The sequence below is a fragment of the Ammospiza caudacuta genome, chromosome 1, assembly GCF_027887145.1.
Source record: "Ammospiza caudacuta isolate bAmmCau1 chromosome 1, bAmmCau1.pri, whole genome shotgun sequence".
In the NCBI taxonomy this organism is placed as follows: domain Eukaryota; kingdom Metazoa; phylum Chordata; class Aves; order Passeriformes; family Passerellidae; genus Ammospiza; species Ammospiza caudacuta.
The window spans coordinates 122,142,032-122,158,717 of record NC_080593.1 but is presented as its reverse complement, the minus strand read 5'-3'; positions in this window follow the sequence as shown (position 1 = coordinate 122,158,717).

Below are 16,686 nucleotides of genomic sequence, written 5' to 3'. Positions count from 1 at the left end.
TCTTCACTTCTCGTAGCTCGTGTTCAAATGCTCTCTCATCCTTTTCTGTAAATCTGCACCCAGTCAGCTCTCAGCCTGCACTTTTGCATGGGGATGTTCTGTCCTGGCATGGGGCTGGGCACTTCCCTTTGTGGAGCTCCATGAGATCCTACACACCCATATCTCCAGTTTATCAATGTCCCTCTGATGAGCTGCAGCTTTCCCCTACCAGTGTGGGAGGGCAGAGCTGCAAACTTGTAAACTTTGGGGAGGGCAGTCTGCCCTTGTAAACTTTGCAGAGGGCAGTCTGCAAGCTTGTTCAGAGTACACATCACCCCTCTCCCTGCTTCTTGGTAAAGATAGCAAGCATTATGCGCTGTATTGTCAATGCCTGATAAGATGACACTGGCACCTACCTGTCAGATGGCCTTTACGTGGCTGAGCACAAACCTTGAAGCCCAAATGTTTCGCCAATTCTCCACCTGCCTGATCTTTTACATACTTGTCTGAAAGGATACCATGAGAAGCTTGCAGACTCTTGTCCACAGAGCCAGTTGTTTCATCTCACAAGCAATCAAGTTAAGCACAAATCCTCCTTGTTAAATCCATGCTGGCTATTCCTTTCTATCTTCTAGTCTGTCCTGTGCCTAAAAATGGTTTCTGAAAGGTTTTGTTCCATAATTTCCTGGAGACAGAGGTTAGGTTGACTCGACTGTATTTTCCCAGTCTTCTTGTTCTTCTTGATGACAATATTGCATTACTTTTCTGAAGTGTTAAGGAGTCTCCTCTAATCATTGTGACTTCTCAGAGATGCTCAGTGATGGTTCTTTCCTACCTTTATCCTTACACACTCATGCCATGTCTCTATACTCCTCATGAGTAGCCTATCCCTGCCTCCACCTTCTGTGTTCTTCATTTTTGTGTTTAAGCTGAATCAAGAGTGTCTTTTTTGTCCATGCTGGCCTTTTGCCTTTCCTGCTCAGATTCCTACGTGTTGGAAAGGACAGAGCACTGGGGAGGCTGTTGTTGAGGGTGAACAATCTTTCCTGGGCCCCTCTACTCCCATGGGGTCCTGCCAGAGGTCCCACCTGCTCTTCTGAATGATCAGATGGGGGAGTGGGGCTGTGCTGTGCTCCTGATCTCGCCCATCACTGTGCAGTACCCACTGCTGAGTCTGCCAAACCTGCACTGCTTTCAAACTCCCTGCCCTCATAATGGGTTTGAGACATACTCCTTTCTCCCAAGATGAGAACAATTTTTCAAGGCCACTCTTATCCCTAAGCTTCAAAGGAAATAGCTTTAAATAAGCAGGCATTTGTCTAGAAATTGGCATTAATTAACAGTGGCTGCCCATTTAAGCAAAAAAGAAATCAAATGGTAAAACATGAGTGCAGATTGTGGATGTAAACCATGGCTGCTTAGGTTAGGAAATTGATCTAAGTGTGCTCTTTTCTGCTTTTTTTTCCGCTTTGAAGAAGAATGCAAAGTAATTATTGTATTTTGAATGACTATTGTTCCTGTGTAATGCTTTTTGGCATGAACACACCCCTTGACTTTTGGGAGCATGATAGAATTTTATCAATTCCTGAGGGAAGTGCTTGCTTTTGAATGACCAGCAATTTTCTGTCAGTCTATCTAATTGATAATGTTTATGCCTGTACAGTGTACATAACAGAAAACTGCTTTTGTGGCAACTTCTAAAAGCTGAAACTGGGCTACAAAATTTGATAACCGCAAAAACTATTTGATGTAGCTAAACACCAGGGCCCAAATATTTTCCCATTATGTAATGTACCAAACAAGTTCAATACCCACAACATTAAAACAATGATTTTCCCTACTTCCTGGGATGCCTCCAGTTCCCTGCCTTTTATATTGAGGGTTTTTTTAAGTACTCCATTTGTTGCCCTTGTCTGCAGGGAAGAACAGTAATCAGTAAATTAGTGAATTTACTAATACAGTGACAAAAAGCCATAACTCTTTGGTACCTGTCAGTGGACTTAGCTTTGCTCATATTGTGAGATAAGTTACAATGAGGAGTACAATACTGAGTTGATAATTGAGACATGAAGCTGAATGTTGCAAAGACTGAGTTATGTAGATACAGGCGATGTTTTCAGTTCTCTGCCTTGTCCACCTTATCCAGTTTATGCTACTGAGTGCTAAATGTAACATGATTAATTCTGAAATTGTTAAGGAGGTACTTCAAGAACAATTACTGAAAACTAGTTTAAATTCTATTGTCCCTTCTGACTTGCAGTCAGGTTTCCATCAAGTAACTGCTGCCCCGTTGGGCTTAAGCCTGGGGATATCCTTAACACAACATGCTATTTCTGTTAAAATATAAAATCTTAGTTTTATAAAGTAGCTTGCATTATGCAGGGCTTAAACTGGGTCCATCACAGACACTTCCTTTAAGGTCTTAAATTTGCTGAACCTATATGTAAGGTTTCAAAATAACTTTATTTTCTAAAATATGCACAAATAATAATGCTGAAAATAGTAATAGGCCTGAAGTTTCATCTCTTCTTGATCCTTTAGGGGTAAGAATTAGACTCACTCAGTGGTTTCTGGAATAGTTGTGGTAGTTGAGACTCCATAAAGCAACTCAAAGACCTTAATAAATGAGCAGGTTTAAAAAGACTGCATAAGTTACAAAAGGGTGTTAATGATGGATTTTTGAAATAACACTATACCAATTTTTTTTTTTTATCTCTTACATTTGAGTTTCTCATTAATAAGATTTATACAAGAATTCACAAAGAAAAAAATTAGGCATGTAGTTGAATATTAATGCAGTTGTTTTCAGCTGTGGTGAAGCTGCAGTTCAGAAATGTCCTTGATGAAGTGGTTGATTTTAAATGTTTTGTTCCAGTGACTTGCCTTTTTCTGTAAAACACACCTGAATAAAACATGTGTTTTGGTACATGCATATATAATTATGTTATATAAATACATATGTATGTTATATATTTTGGGTAAACTAGGAAGATGTTTAGAAAACTTCTCAGTAGTACTGTAACTATCATCAGTAGAGAATGGATCTCAAGTTTACATAAAAGAAAAATGATCTATTAAAGCAAATTTTGTTTTAAAAACTAATTGAATTTTTCAAGTATTTATCCCTAATCCCTTGCTTTAATTCCCTCTGTATTATCTTTTCATCTCAGCAGAAGCAAAGTGTTAAAATCACAAAACCTTTCAAAGTTGCATCTCCCAGAAGGAGACTTACAAAAGGGACTTTTACACTTAACTTTTTTAGGAATCTGAGTGAAAAAAAATTATCAAGGAAACTCTGCTAGTGCCAAGACTCATTTTTAAGGTGACATTTCTGAACGCCAGCCAAGGTGAAGATTAGGCAGATTGTTTGTCATGCTGTTTGATTCTGCTTGATTTTTGATTGTGAGCTTTCAGGTTATACAGGGAAGATCTTCAGTATGAACCAAGTGTAAGTGAAGAATTTCAGTGTTACTATAGATAGTCCTATGAATAGTGTTTTTGCAGACCTGTTCTTCTGTTTATGACCTATTATTAGTTTCTCATGATACAAACAACATACATGTTGTTCAGTGTGGTGTCTAGGGCTCTAATCACATGTGTATTCCTAGGTACATTAAGATATTTGTAATTATTTTTAATGATTGGTACCTAATGCAGATATCATGAGAGAAACTACAACCTTGTCAAAATCAGCAAGAAATCATTGATTTCAGAGGGATGAGCCTCCCAATTTTTTGCAAGTGTAATTTTTACTCACTTGAGATAACTCCATGGCCCAAATTCCTCCCTTTATATATATGTGGCAGTTCCTACCAGTTGATAATTGGTTTGTAGTGGATTAGTCTATTAGTCTGTTGTGCATTTCCAAGACTATTATTTTGAATTCTATCTGATTAAAAGTAGACCTTTGGTGCAATTTATGAAGCTCAATTTTCAGTAGCTGTCTCCTCCTTGGATTTCCTATTATCTAAAATCTGACTGAGGTTATGAGGCAGACTTTCCAATTATGGGGAAGAATCTCTTTTCCACTTAGGCATCTCTGTCCCCTAGCACTGTAGAAGCTGCACTCTGTCTATCAGATCCAAATGCTACCAAGCAAAGGATGACAAACACGTGGTCTGCATGACAGTAAAATACTTGGTGGTTTTTCTTTTTATGTGAAGTTGGATTTTTGTTTGCTGTGGAATTTAAAATTGAAAAAAAATATTAAGTTTTAGCATATACCCTTTAACATAATAACCTTTCTCTCATGTAAAAATAAAATATAAATAAGAGAGATGTCAAAGTAAAGCTTTAAGCATTATCCTGTGTTGAACATACACCTCAGAGTAAAAGAAATTAGATGTCAAGTAGATTCCATGGGATCTTTTTAAAATTCACATTACATCAATGTTAAAAGGAAACTTTGGATCTTTTGCACAGTCAGATTATGAAATCAATAACTTGGATAACACATCTTGGGGAAACAATTGAAAGTTATATAAATCCCAAAAGAGGTAAGATGGGGAGTGTGAAGGAAGTAATCTCCACTGTATGACTTCTGTGTCCTACATGTTTTGATGGGAACTCATGTAGTACTTCTGTGTGTACCACAGCAGCCCCTGGAAGTGAATTACCAATGTAATAGCCAGCATTAATAGTAAGAAAGAAATTTATTGATGTATACTCACTGGAAAGCAACTAATAGCAGGACTATTCATAATAAAAAAAAAAAAAAAAAAAGAACAGGTCCTGGAAAACACAAAAGTGATGCAGAACCATAAAAATTTTGCTATGTTTTAATGTTCATTTCCCCTTTTGTTATACTAAACAGTGCTAATAGACCATCAGACTTTTAAGATTCTTCTGCAACTTAGGTCTTAGTTAAAACTGATTACACCTTATCCAGGTATTTGTGGGTCATATTCTCACTTGCAAGGTGGCCCACTTCATTATGCACATTTCTGAAAATTAATGTTGATTTTATTTGATAGGATTTGCTCTTCCTTTATAAACACTCTATGTGTTATGTAGATAGCAATGTCTAGGGGATTTAGATGAATGTGCCTGGAAGACAGTTTTAACCATCCTCTTTCAGATGAACCAGAGGGGACAGGCTGACTGTCTTGAGGAACAGAAAATGTTTCTATGTCTAGTCAAGACATAGAAATTTAGAGGGATCAGTGACCTAATTAAAGAACATAAATTCTTTTAGTGTTGACGCCTAAAGTTCAAATGTCCTTTTTATACAGGAAACTCGCCTGCCTGGCTGCTACACAAATATTAAAACATCTCTGTGTGAGACCAGGTTTTTTGAGCATCTGGTCTGCAGCACCATGAGACAGTAGCTAAAATCTTTGCTATGCAAGACCTCCTTGTCAATCTTGAGCCTAAACATAGTAACCAGTGTAATTGGATGTTTATTAGGGGAAACAAATAATTAATGTCTTGAGATAAGCTCCTAACAGAGACTACATTCCTTCTGAAAGTTGCTCTAAAATGACTACTGTATTTTTTTTTCTGACTGTATTTCTTTCAGGAAGAGACTCAGCATGCCTGCTAAAGTCATTTGTAGCCTTGTCTTCCATATAAATGAATGTCAAGGTTGAATAAGATAACTAATGAGTTGGACGACTTCATACTTGAACAGCAGAAGAGATGCAGCTCCAAGTTTCCTTCCTCTAATCCTTGGTGGCTTGCTGATATTCTCATAACTTTTTCTCCTCACCAACTTCTCAATGTGTGTTTCTGGAAAAAAATACTTTATCTAGGGCTTATCCAAATCAAATCTACATCATTACCACATTCACCTTGGGACAAAAGGCCTTGCAAGACGGGAATAAAATATGGAAACAGTGGTTTCCAACTGTTCTAAATCTTTACATTTTTATAACTAAATATTTAAGTGTCTGAAATCTAACTAATAAATTGAAAGCTTTCAAAATCACAACCAGGAGGTATGCTGTACCTTATAACACATGTTTTAAAAAGGAAATGACTGAATAAATTAAAACATAGGAAGACAATCTGAGTTACATAATAGCTATATGTATTAAATCATTCAGGAGAAGTTGCAGCTGAACTAACACTCTGTAAAAATGAACTCTCTGTGGTAAACTCTTCACTCACTGAACTTATTTAAAATGTAACAGAGATGAGAGTATGGTTGTACAAAATGGAAAATTGCTGCCATGGAAGAGATATGTTCAGATTTATTCCTTCCAGAGGAGAAGATGATGATTTAGTTACATACAAGGGAGAAGCAATTAACTGTATCTTTCAGTTTGAATCTGACGCTTATTTGAAATTACATTTAACCCCTAAGCAATTCTTTCCCTCTTATCTAAATGCTGATCTATAAAAGCAAGAAAACATGATCTATTCATAGAGAAGACATTGTGGATGTAATTAGAAATTGTTTACAGTCTGCATAAATGCCAGGTCTAAATGCTTTCCCCATAAATGCTCATTTAAGCATCCCATTGATCATTTTTTTTCTCAAAATGTTTAATCATGTTTTCACTTCAAGTACATGACATAACTACAACCCAGCTAAAATTAAAGTCTTAATAGCCTAATATGCAGTCCCTTACTGGGGCCCCCTTACAGACCAACCAGCCTTATGAATTCAGATCTTACTGTTTTATCTAAATTAGAAGCCAATGAGCTGGAACACATAATTTAATTTTATGATGCACTGAAAGTATTTCAGTAAGTAGTCATACAAGACTGCTACAACACTCAATCTCGGAAGGGCATTTTACAGGTTGTCTGTATAACAGATTTTAAAGGGCAAAAGTTATCCTTTATCAGAAAATGTAGAAATATTTTTCATCTGGCAGAAGGGTACCTTTATTGTTTTTTAAATAACTTAGTTTGAAAAATACTTTGCCATGTATAGAGCAAAACACTCCGTGGAGAATGAGCTCTCTTCCTATCTTCTCTTCCTTTTTTCAAAAGGGATACTTGTCAGAGCTGCTTTCTAGTAATCTTTCTTTTGTAGCTACTATAAAAATATTAGCTTTTTTCAGAGAAAGAAACATAAACATGTATTCAGTTCCCTATATTCATATGCTAAAAGCATTAGTATTTCAGTTTTGCACTAAAACTTGCAAGTTCAAGGGATTGTCCACTCATGCATCCTGGAAAAATTAATTCCCCTACCAAGGTGGATGCAATTGGTAATTTTATAATGTATAAAACTTCTACTACAAAAATTACTTTAACTGAATGAATTTATTTAGCAGAAATTCACAGAAAACAGTAATATTAATTGGAAGGAACCCAATGAATTTCCTGTCTTGCTTTCTAATCAGTAATTTAAATAAAATCAGAGATATTTTGCTGACATTTCAGGGAAGAGCTTTACTGTGAGAGATAGCTTGAATGGTTGCTTCATTTCTTCCTTGCTTGATGCTGCTGTTGGGGCAATGTCAGTGAAGGAGGAGAGCACAAATGCAATGTGTCCTGTATTTCCCAATGTCTTTGAGGAAGCAGCCAAGTTGAATCTGCTGCAGTTAGGCTCGTGAGAATGTGGAATTGGCTGAACTGTGAATACTTAAGTGCATTTCATTCAACAAGGCTCCAAATTTTAAAGCAGAGGTGGACAGACTTCTTCACTGTGGGAGCCCCCTCCTAAAATCCCTGGGGATAAAAAGCTGCCTGGGGTCCACTGCCTACTCAGTAGAGTCAAAGAGAGAAAGAGTGTGATTTCCCAGTAAGAAGTGAAAGAGTCTCTCTGCTCCATTGGCCTGCCTTGCTTCTGAGTCCCAAAGCAGCTGAGGGATGTCACCTTTAGCAAACTGGACTCTCCTGGCAATATGGATTACTTTGCAGCCCAACTAAAACCCTTCTGCTTGCCTTTCTATTTAGCAGGGAAATCCTTTGAACATCCACTTCTGTCTAGCACCACATCTTGGCCAGCCTTATCTGATTGCTTTAAGAATCTGAGTCAGCTTAAGCATTAACCTCAGGAGTAAATGGTCTCATTATAATCAGTGCAGCTACCAACAGGCTAAACTTATGGTTTGTGATTTAGAACTCTCCATTAAGGGATGAATAGAGTGGATTCTAGTGGTTCCATATGTCCATTCATTTTTTATTTATTGAAGGGTACTGCATCAGCCACAGTTCAAACCAAGTGGCTTTACAACACATTATTATAATCTATTTGAGCAAGGAACATACAGTGTGTTGTGAGGTTAGATACAAGCCTTGTTCATTTGAAAAAATACAGTTCATGTGGGATTGAAGTGAAAACACATTTATTGAATTTAGAACTCTGCTATGTTCCATTCAAGGATTGAAGAGTATTTATTTTGCTGCATTTTCATGAGTTTGTTCTACTAAAATCAGTGCTTGAAACTGGGACTTGCTATTTTTAGAGTTATAGAAGAGTTTTCTTTAGAGACACTTATCAGGAATGGGACTACTGTTGTATAGAAATGCAGGGAGGATAAAGTCCATTCTTGGCTGGTGCAGTAGTTTAAGTGGTAATGCTAAAAATGATGCAAGACAATTCTCAATCTTGTTCTCAGTACTTGCTTTACCATTTATATTCAAAGAACATTTGTTTTACATATGTATATATGTGTATGTATATGTATGTGTATGTGTATGTGTATATGTATATGTATATGTATATGTATATGTATATGTATATGTATATGTATGTAAGGCCCGTGTGAGACTAATCATCATTGATCTCTGAATAAAATAACCCCTTTTAAACTTCTCCTTTACTACATTACATACCACCATAACATTTTAAATGTGCTGACTGTAAAATGAACAATCTTGATAGAAGCGTGGATGAGAAATTCAACAGATTGTTTCATCTATCACTGTCTCTGAAGCAGAATCAAACATCTTAATTACCATTGTACCACTGGGACACTTATCTAGCATGGTGGTGGAGTTTGCTCCATTCCCATTTCACAGAGGGTAATTCACTGCTTTTTTGGGAGACTTTTAGGAATCAGTAATGATATAAATCACATTCTTCTTTTTAATTTCAATTTTCTTTCTAGATCCACCAACCCTAGACCCACCAAGCTCAGTTCTTTGAGCAATTCCTGATAACTCGTGTTTCCTCGACTTGATTGTCTGTGTTGCTCTTTGCAAGGTTCACCTTCTGGGGAGAATTACTTTGCATGTCACAACAGGATCAACACATTTTTCACACATATTGCTTAGATTTGTTTTGTGATCTGCTCCAAAACCATTTCTCCATAGCTGCAACTTATGCACTAGTGGCTTTCTCATATCTGTGCAGCTTTCTTGTTTAGATGTTGTAGTAGTTTTACATATTAAGTATAATTTTAGTTGATGATAATTAGAAGAAACTAAAAAGATAGGCTTAATTTTCTGACTTGACATTTAGGGAATTCTAAAAATTTTCAGTGAGAATCTTGAATTTCAACTTTTGCTTTTATTTCACTTGATTTTTGTATTTTATCACTGTTGTTGAAATAAATGTTTAATACAATAGAGTTTTAACACAGCTACAATGAAATCACTCGTTCTGCATTTGAAATTATTAAAACTTATGTATTTTTTTTATCTAGCTGCATTGCCAGTCCTGTTTTACTGATTTTTTTAGTGGAAGAATTAGAAGGACATCTATTTTTTTCTGGTAATTTCTATACATCATTTATTTATTTTTTTAGTCATCAGCTCAGGCATAAACTTTTGGTTTTGGGCATGTTCCATATCATGGCTTTCTTAGTCCATGTTCTTGCAGATATATATTTGCATGTCACTAATGTGGTTGACATTGAGGTGATACAGTTAAACACGTGCTTGCATCTTTGGAGAACTGAGTCTTTGAGGTCTCCAGGGAAGCAAAACAGCAAAAAAGTCTGCTTTCCTCCCTGGAGAGTTTCATGCATTATAGCAACAACAAATAATATAAGAAATGCATATCTTTTCTTATTCCAGCATATTATTTAAGTGCCTGCAGATTTCTTTGACAAATACTTTTGTTGTCTGATGACCGTTCCATCATTAGTATGAATTTCCCTTCAAGGCAGGCATTTTTCAATCAACAGTAATTTGCATATAATTTATCAAGAGAAAAGAAAAGCAAAATAATTTTATTTAAAGATTTCCCTTTGTTTTAAGTGTCATTAGCAGTTCTGACTAATCAGATTTTTACAATCTCATCAGGCGCTTTTAGAAAATCTCTATGAACTCATCTAGAGGATGCATTTATTCCTAAGTGTCCTGTATTGCATTACAGCACAGTAACAAGTCACCAACTGCTACAGATGTTTATGTGAAATGCAATTAACACTCTGCCAATTTAGTTTTTATAGGGACACAATCAATTTTTATTCATTTTAAAGCTGGAATGCTTTCTTTTATTGTGTGCTGCCTCTCTGCTGATTATATAGCTAAACAAATTATTCTGTTTGTAGTAAATGGGAGTGTTTAGGCAGACAGTACTGTGCCATGGATCACATATAAGATAGGAATGGAATATTTGGATTATGTAGAATGTGTAGGAACTAAATGTATTTAAATGCATTTAAGTTATCTTTCTTATTTTAAAAAGTCACATAGAAATGTGATTGCTGGTATTTAGAGATAGTTTTTTAATCCCAGTCTCAGTTCTCTGGTGTGCTTAGTGTCCACAACTACTGTGGCTTTCATTATCAGGGAAATAGGAAATTCAGTTTGTTCAGGGGATCCTTTAACAATGACATTTTCTTGGGTGCTTGACTTAGTTGAAGTATTTGCAGTGAACAATGCTAAATTATCATACAATAATCTTTGCTGCATAAAGAGATCCAGAGTAAGAGGTATGCTCAGGAAACATGGGAATGTTGTTGTAGGTAAGGGCTTTCAAAGAGTTGTGAAGAGTGGAATTTTCTGGATGATCTCTGTTGGGTAATTTTTTTTTTGATATTAAGGGTGATGTCAAGTCAAGTAAGCAGAAGTCAAAAAAGAAGAACTGGAGGTAGCATGAATGTAAGGAAACATTTTTCTACGAATGAGTTATCTTCTGCACTTAGCAAAATTATTGATAAAGGTGGTTTATTTTCATGCAGAAGACATTTTTTTCTAAGTTATGGTTCCACCCTAAATAAACACCTTTTATCCTGCCTTTAGTGATCACATTCAGAATCTGTAAAAAATGTCTTCCTTACTTTAGCCACACGCCTGTATTATTTCCTATCCCTTCCCTATGCATTAATTTGCTTTTCTTCCCTGACTGTTGGGATATGTTGGTCTGCTTTTAAGGAAACTTTTAAGCTTTTCAGAGAGCTGCCCCCTGCCTGTCCTCAGCGTGTGGAGCTGGATCACTGGGCTGGCCAGGGAGATGCTTGAGCCCCCAGGCCAGGGGCTGCCTGCCTGTGGCTTCTGCTGGGAGGGCAGCGAAGGATCCCCTGGGCATCCCCGTTGTGTCTTACCCCAGCAAGCAGTCTCAGCCCTGATCATACTGATGTCTCTTCCTGAGAGAATCCTCCTGGTCACTCTTCTTTCTCGTGGTCACTTCTAGTGTTCATTCCCATGGTGTTCCCACCTCTTGTTCTTTCATTTTCCAACCCCAGTCCTGCATTGCCCCTAACAGCCCTGCATCCCCATCTCCTGTCCTTACTAATCCTTAGCTTTCTTCATTCCTCTGCTCACTGGTCTGCCTATTCTTCATGCTTTTCTCAGCCACAGAACTAATTTTCTCTCTCAGCTACTCTTCTTTCCCTGCATTTGAATCAACTTCTTTCTCTGTCCTTTGTAAACACTAGACAGAGAATGAGAGGAAGGAAAAGATCATTAGAAAGAAGATAAATCCCATTGCTGACCTAATTTTATGAGACAGCTCTCAGAATTCCTCAAAGCATGCCAAGTGTGAACAGATTGGTCCATAGGACTGACTTGCTAAAATGTGATATGTTGTCAAGTCTCTCCCATAAGTGCAGTTTTCCAGGGTTAACTATTTTTTATAAGATTCATAGTAAAGTTAATAGTTGCTGCCCTGAAATGAATTTCACATTCCTCATGTATTGCTCAACTTAAAAAATTATAATTATTTTGAATATGGGTGGAATTGCTTTCTTTCTTATGATTCTAGAAACAGCTGAACACTTTTGCTTGACACTTTACTTTCAATCAGCTTGATATTGGGAAGCTGCAAATTTGTTGTGGAACTTGTTCACCTACTAGTTAAAACATGTGTACACTTAAGCTTTATAGTCTTCTGCCAGCCAGGCTGGGAAGTTGAAAAGCCATTTCTTCTGCAACTTCTTTGCCACCCTTTCCCTACCAGGCTGCAAGGCTTTTAAGCATTTTTATAGCCCCCAACACTCAGAGAATGCTTTTATTGTGCCTGCTGGCAGAACCACCTCTGTGTAACCTGTGTAACTATTAAAATACTTTTAGTTTCAGAGAACACAGTAAGCATGTGCATCCTATGTGTGCTTAAAGCCCACATTTACATCCTGTGAATTTTTGCTGCATTTCAGAGAGGTTTCAGTCTAACTCCACATGTAAGAGTTCTTGGAGGCAGTCTTGTCTTTTTATTTGCCTTTCAAGTGTTTTGAATCCTTGTAGTTTTGTTAACCATACCAATGTTAATTTACTTAGGATGCAGTACCAGTGTGTTGCTGAATTTTCTTGACCTCAAGCATTGAGACAGAAATGTAGCTTAAAGCACAGAAGTAATTTCCTTAAATTTAAACTGTGACTATAAATAATGCACATTCTTTTGTGTAATTAAATGATTGATATTTCCTCCCAAATTTGGGTATAAACTGCTGAAGTTAAATTTTTAAAGCCAAGATTTCTATATAATGCATCTAAGAACTTTATAGAGGACCACAACACAAATCTAAAGAAAGTATTTACAGTTCATATTAAACCTTTTTACTTTAGATTAATCATTTAGAGGATGTTAATGTGTTCAGAGAAAATGTACAAAGGGTTTGTTTTCTTTTTCCTATGTTTTTCACCTGATCTGGCTTTCTGTGACAAGTAACAAAGAATTAGCAGCTTTGGTGCTGATACTAATAACTCTCAATGCAGAGTTTTCTGAGGCCTCCCTGCAGACAGCATGATGGCTTCTTGTTTCACTTCTTAAAATTTATTAGTATTCAAGTTCAGTGAAGCCTAGATGAATAATTGCAGAAAATAAACACCCCTAGGAAGTATGAACAAGGTGAGTTGTGGAAGCTGCTCTTACACTGAAATCAGATGAGATCTTCATTTGGTTCTTTCATGTTTCTCCTGCAGTTTTTCAAAGGGGAGAAAAAGGGAAATGGTGCAATGACAATGACCATTTTTAGCAGTATGCTGTAATTACCAGAGTTAGGACACAAACTATTCCGAAGCAAGAAAAAAAAAAGGAAAAAGAAAAAAAAGAAAGGCTGAAAATGACCAACAAGGACACTTTAATGAACACTTCATTGCTCCTCAAATGAAAACCAGATGTTCTTTGTAACCTTCAGTAGCAAGCCTTCTGTTCCAATGGAGGAAATTGTACCTTCATATTTTTTTGCAAGTTTAATAGATAATATGGCAGAGGTATGTTTCTCTACCTTTCTGAACCTTTATGGCATATTTACCATTGCTGACATAAATAACAACCCTTGGTGCTGGAATTTTATAATTTCAACTGTGCAGTGCTTTATTTAAGAAAGCCCTCTAACACAATTTGCCTAGCAAATCAAAAATATTTCTGCAAAATCACTATTGAAAAACTGCAAACAAAAAGACTATTTCCTTACCATTTCACTGCACCAGAAGGGATACTGCAAATAAAATGATGTTGTAAATAGATTTTCAGCATAATTTTGATTTAATAGATCATAAATACCATTTTTCTGAACATTCTCCATGTTCTAGTGGGACTGCCCAGGTCTGGCAAATCAACCACTGACAGGAAACTAAATATTCCTGGGAGAATGAATCACAACCATTTATGTGTATGTGTGTATCTATATCAATACATGCCTAGACATTCAGAAATATATAGCATTGCATATAATCCCTGGACTTTAAAAGCATATTGGCTTGTAGAGCACCTACAGCTGCTAAGTCAGGTTTTAGGTGCTTCAGTTACCTGTGTAAGCCTGCAGTTCTACTGCAAACACAAATTCAAGGACACTGCTGGAGCCTGACAATGTTAAATCTTCAGCCTTTTAGGAAAGGGTTTAATCAGAGATGTCCAGAAATTATTCTGAAAACATTTTAAAAGTTCACCTCTTATTTCTCCCAGCAATCAGGTTGTTCTGAAGGACATGGATATGTGGCTACCTAAATCCTTAGAAGGTAGTGAGGGTCCTGTCCCTGCCCAGAAATGATACAGATAATTTTCCTGTACCATCTGTTTCCTTTCTTATCAGGAAAAGTGAACCTAGAAGGACAGAGAGGTCATGGTGAAACTATCTGTTCTGTGTTTCATTACTTTTTGGACTGTGTTAGTAAACTACAGGGTGGGCTGCTGTTTGTTTTAGCTGGAGGTGAGGAATGGAGAAGAATAGTCAGCTTCTTGGAGCTGCCCCTCTCCACTATGTCTGAACATAGTTTAAGGATTATGTATATTGTACTATTTCATGAATTACTAATGTAATATGAGTCATTACAATCTGCCAATCAAGGCCTATTGGATGGAAATGTACTGTAACATGCCAAGATCTACTGGGAGACAATTTAATTTATGGCTTATTGACTAAGATTTGTTGCCATTTTCTTTTGAGCTTTTAATACATGCTAAGTAAGGCTTTATCAAGACACTTGTATAATGTGCTGTAGGAAATCTGAAAGCCTAGCATGCAATGGCTAATGCTAAGCAATATGCTAGAGCTACATGTTCTTGCTTTGTGCATTAATTCTTCTGTAATTCATATTTAATTATTTAGCCATTTATCTGTTTTAAGAGTTAATAATTTAGGATGTTAGGATTATAGGAAAACTCAGTTTAGAAGGCAATCCAGGAGGTGCCTCATTCATCTTCCTGCTCAAAACAAGATCATCCAAAAAGCCAGACCAAGTGGCTCAGGGCTTCATCTAGTTCAATCTTGAAAAACCTCCAAGTTTTTAACCTCAGGGTGAAAAAGATTTTCCTATTCTACACTCTAAAACTCTGTAGTTTCAGCTTGTGCCCACTGAAACTCCCACCAGGCATCAATGAATGTTAAGAGCCTGGCTCTTTTCTTCTTGATGACCTTCTTGCAGGTACTGGAAGGCTGAAATTAGGTTCCCCCTTACCTGCTAAACTCTGTAGATTTTGTGTGATTTATTCCACTGGCTAAACCACATATTATTTTGGGAAATAAAGACCCCATTTTAGCTTTTAAACAGCTCTCAACAGCTGTCGGTTGGCATGCTTATGTCGTCCAGATTTTTTTGCCCTCTCTTTTGTTTGTTAGGAGCATGCCCTTCCCTGCTGTACCAGTGTTGGTCTGACATCAGTGAGTAGTTGTGAGTGTTGTGCCCAGAGGTTCAATTTATAAAGAACCAAAGTGTTGGGAGGGATTTTTAGGTTGTGAATACTCAGAGTTCTGTGTTGCATGCATAAGTTTTGAGTGCCTCTTCACAGGACAGGAGTAATCTGGTGTTTATATTAATCACACAAGGTTCCTCCAAAGGTCAGCTCTCCTCTCTTCTACAGTTCCCACTTAATCTATTCAGGAGGACATACTGTCTTGGCATCCTTTTTGCCTTCTGCCCTTTTGATGGGATTTTAAATTTTAAAATGAAAGTCAGATGTACAAAGCTACTGGGAACACAAGTTTATCTTCAGAGAACTTCTGTTTTGCTGATCTTCACCAGATTATACCATTTAACTACTACTTAGTATTTCATAAAACTCATAGGACATCTGCTGCTTGATTGCTATATGGTTTGGTTTGCTGTGTGTTTTTTTAGCACAGTTAATTTTCAACATGAGGTGTCTCAAAAATATTTATACAGATGAAAAGTGGTTCATCTGCTTTTATGAACATAGATTTTTTTTTTTTTGCAAATGAATGAATCTCAGCCTTCTGGGGATGTATTTCAAAGTTGTCATCAGCTGTCTTTGTTGCTTTGCATTCAAGAATGTTTTGTTCTTGTGTCTGGATTAAGACTGGACTTAAGGGAGTAGGTGGGGACATTCCCATACATGCTCAAAGGGAATTAAAGGGTGTGTCTTATATTTGTTTCAAAGAAAAATGCTAAAATAGACAAAGCATAAGTATTTTATGTATCAATCCCATTTTTTATTTCCCATTTTAGTAAAGAAATCCTGTGTATGTCTAGAGAAAAAGTGAAAATCTATTACTTTCTAGCCAGTAGTTTAAGAATACAGAGCTGACCTGTCCAGCTGTATTAACAAGTTTGCATTCAGCAGTTACAGCACACCAGAAATTACTGTGTGTAAGGTGTTGGGAAGACCAGATTCATAGATTTTTTTGGAACCTTGCTCATCTCTCACAACTTTATGCTTGGCTCCAATGTTTCTGTCCTTGTAGGGCTACTGAGAACTAGTAGCTGGGTCGTGTGAAGCTGAGGCTTTCATGAAGTCCGAATGAAATTTGTCTAACTGACAATTTTCAACACAAACTGTTGGCAGGAAACATAAAGAATTCCTTGAGATTCTCTGATACTTTATGTTTGGTACCTAGATTTTTGTACTGTTGTATTGTTTCTACTGTAAAGACTCAGTCTGCAATGGTTAGGTGTAGAGATAGAAAACTTTTCTTTTTGATTTCTGTCTTTATGGAAATGGACAGCAGTTTAGCATTTTGT